The sequence below is a fragment of the Neovison vison genome, chromosome 6, assembly GCF_020171115.1.
Source record: "Neovison vison isolate M4711 chromosome 6, ASM_NN_V1, whole genome shotgun sequence".
Taxonomy (NCBI): Eukaryota; Metazoa; Chordata; class Mammalia; order Carnivora; family Mustelidae; genus Neogale; species Neogale vison.
In genome coordinates, this window is record NC_058096.1 from 43,974,438 (window position 1) to 43,978,162 (window position 3,725).

Here is a 3,725-nt window from a genome sequence, read left to right on the forward strand (position 1 = left end):
CATCCCTCATTGGCAATAGGCTCTCCTGGGAGGGATAGAGGGTATATGTTCCCAGTTTATGTGGTTTTCATCAGCTGAGAAAAGTAAAAATGACCAGGAGAAGTCCTTAGAAGCTACTACTCAGAGTAGCTGGGAGACATCTGTCAAATCACCATTAGACCAGTAAATTGTACCTAGGAGTACGGGCTCCAAGGGACTCTTCTGCTGTCCTCCATCTCATAGCACAAACTGTCACTAGGCATCTTTTGTTTCTTTTAGGATAGTTGCTCCAGCCCAGAAGGCAGGGCAAGAACATGCACAGTAAGTAAGGCCTAAACTAAATCTAAATCAGATCATTATTCTGATTACCTGAAGCTGTTCATGTCATTTCAAGACATCTGTAACCTGATGAAGGGAGAAACAACCACATAGGCTTTTTGAAATTATATAATATTTGATGAATGTTATACTATATCATGAGAGAAAGCCAATTACTTAATAAAAAGGGAATAAAATCGAGGGGTGCAGATTGGTAAAATGCAGAGTGGTATTGATATGACCCTAATAGACACTTTGATAGTGGAAACATGGTAAATATGTTGACTGGCTTAATGTGCTTAATTTAAACATGGTAAATATGTTGACTGGTAATATGTTGACTAATATTGAAAGTAAACTTTTTGTTTTGGGGAGTTTTCTCAGAGAAAAATGTAACACCACCAAGCAGTAAATATTTCTCTCAGTGACTCCCTCCCCTTCATATTTTTTTTCTACTTTCCAATACCTTTAATTCATTCTCTCAACTATTCCAAATGCTGGAGACTCTCCTGACCAGAACATTTCACATATAATCTCCCTCTGTCTTCTGAAAAGCACCTCAAGTTCTAATCATGTCTACCTTTCTTACTTTCTTCCAAAATAATTGTTCTATGTGTCTGTCTTTTAATCTGGACCCAAACTTAACTATAGTTTCCTATGAATGTCTCAGATTAATTAAAAATCTACCCTGTCTCAATAGCTGCCTTCACTTGTTTTTATTTTTATTATTTATTTATTTATTGTTTTTATGTAAAGTTATGTGGAGAGACAGTTTAAGTCACAGACCCCCCTTCCCCACCAACAGCCCCAACACCACAATGCTTACTAGTTGAACCTATCCTCAAAAAGTTGGGTTGTTTTCTTTTTTTTCTCCCCCTAATGTTACGGGCCTTATTTTGGAGTTTTTAACCTTGTAAGAAAAGTACTTTCACATCTTAGTATCACATTCCTGACACTAAGAAATAAAACAGTACATTTTAAGAATTACTATAAACTTAGATTTAGCACTGGTTTTTAAATACCAATATAAGCACATCTAAATGCAGATCAAATAGAGCCTTTAAAAGTAAACTTTCTACCATCTTCCTGACAGGACATAGTTTTGTAACTCGGTGCAAGATACCTTCCAAAGTGAGTCTCTGATCCTCTCTGGGAAACTGAGAGAAAGGAGCACTTTTTTCCTTGATTACATTTCAAAGAGATGGTGCCCAGGTCCTTGAGAGAGACAGGCTTGGGTTGTAAAACTGGCAAGAAGCTTTTAAAAAAGATTTGCATCTCAAAGTGGCAATGAAAAGATTTACAATTACAAGTTTTCTGAAGTATATTGTCTAAGAAAGGGCAGTTCAGGGACTTAGAGGCAGAGAGAAGCCTAATATTTCGCCAAGCTGAGGGGAACATTTAAACTATCATGGTTGGAATTCTTTCTTCATATTTCTACTCAAATGTCATTCACCTATTTCACTTTTCCTGGCCACACTCTACAAAATAAACCTTTCCCTGCTCCAGCATTCCCTGTCCCCATAGCCCTGCTTCATTCTGTTCCTGGAAAATATCACCATCTGAAATAATATACATTTTCTTTGTATCAGCTATCTATTGCTACAGAACGCAGCATAGCCTATAGAAAATAGAAAACCCCAGAAACATACAATAAAAGGGATGTAGAGAGCATTATTTATTAGCCTCCCCACCAGTCGCTGATGATGATGTAATTAAGATAGATATTGCCTGTGAGTTCAAAGAACTTACCTGTTTTTGTGTGTAGGATGTTTTCTGAAGCCTTACATATCTTAAAGACATCCTTGTTTTGTCTTCACATATAAAAGAGAATTGAATCATAATACAGTTGGTGGAAAATTGTTACTGTCCCTCCCTTGTCATTTGAAATGATCACTTAGTTTTTGATACTTTGTTGATAATTAGCTTGAATGTTTATAAATCTTTTTTCCCTTCTCCATTTCAGCCTCTGTTTTATCTCAGGAAAATTTCTTTAAGTCCTTAATTTTTCCTTCTGTTATAATTGATCATTTTGTTCTTTTATTTTTTTATTCAAGTATAATTAACATACAGAATTATATTAGTTTCAGGTGTAAAATAGAAATGCTTCAACATTTCTATGCATTTCTCAGGGCTCATGAGGATAAGTGTACTTTTAATCCCCGTCACCTATTTCACTCATCCACCCACCTACCCCTCTCCCTCTGGTAACCGGTTTGTTCTCTGTATTTAAGTTTGGCAGCTTTTTTGTTTGTTTCCTTTTTCTTTTTATTTATTTATTTATTTATTTATTTTTAAAGATTTTATTTATTCACTGAGAGAGAGAGAATGAGAGAGAGCATGAGAGGGAGATGAGGGACAGAGAGAGAAGCTGAGCAAGGAGCCCAACATGGAACTCATGGAACTCAAACTCAGGACTCCAGGATCATGACCTGAGCTGAAGCAGTCACTTAATTGACTGAGCCACCTTAGTGCCCTATTTATGTTTTCTTTCATAAATTTCACATATGAGTGAAATCATATAATATTTGCTTTCTCTGACTGACTTATTTTACTTAGCATTACACCCACTAGGTCCATCCATATTATTGCAAATGGCAGATATCATTCTTTTTAATGGCTGAGTCTTATAATATATGTGTGTATATATCACATATTTTTCATCCATTCATCGGTTGATGGACATCTGGGCTGTTTCCATATCTTGGTTATTGCAAATAATGCTGCAATAAATAAAAGAGGGCAAACATCTTTTTGAATTAGTGTTTATCTTTTCTTTGGATAAATAGTAGTCAAATTACTGGATCATATGAAAATTCTGTTTGTAGAAAAATTTGGAATACTATGAATTCATATGTCATCCTTGTGCAAAGACCATGCTGATGTTCTCTGCATTGTTGCAATTTAAGAATATGTGCTGCTGAAGCAAGCACTCCTGTTTTCTTTTTTAAAATTCTTTACCCCCCTAAAAATATTTGAGCTGCAATGTATAGGTCACATGCTTTCTTAGCTTTTATCTTTAGTCACCCTTTCTTCTATACTCTGGAAGAAGTTCACTTACCATACTGATTTAATTTTCCATTGTAGTAATTCTCTTTATTACTGTATCCATTTTTTTTATATGTTAGTCCATTATCGAAGTTTATTTTTTCCTTTGCACCTTTTTTTTTTTTAAGTTTGGACTGTTTTCTTCTCAATGTAAACTGTCCTCCTTACCCTTCTGCCAAGGCATTATATAATAACTTCTTAATTAAGCTAAATGTTCTCTTTCTTTTCTCTTTTCACTATTTCTTAAAGTAAGTTCTATAAAAAATTCATCAGATATTCATAGCTACTGGTGATAATAGTGGTATTGCTTTTTTTTTTAAATTGATTCATTATGTTTTGGAAGAGGAAACTTTTGTGATTCAGCTTTATCATTTTCAATGAGA

General features: G+C 34.7%; 1 non-coding gene across 1 annotated transcript; it reads right to left on the reverse strand.

The window, feature by feature from the left end:
* Positions 1-3,122: 3,122 nt before the first annotated feature.
* LOC122911002 lies at positions 3,123-3,227 on the reverse strand. Its single transcript, XR_006385346.1, has one exon. It is a non-coding gene; the product is annotated as a U6 spliceosomal RNA (small nuclear RNA).
* Positions 3,228-3,725: the final 498 nt, after the last annotated feature.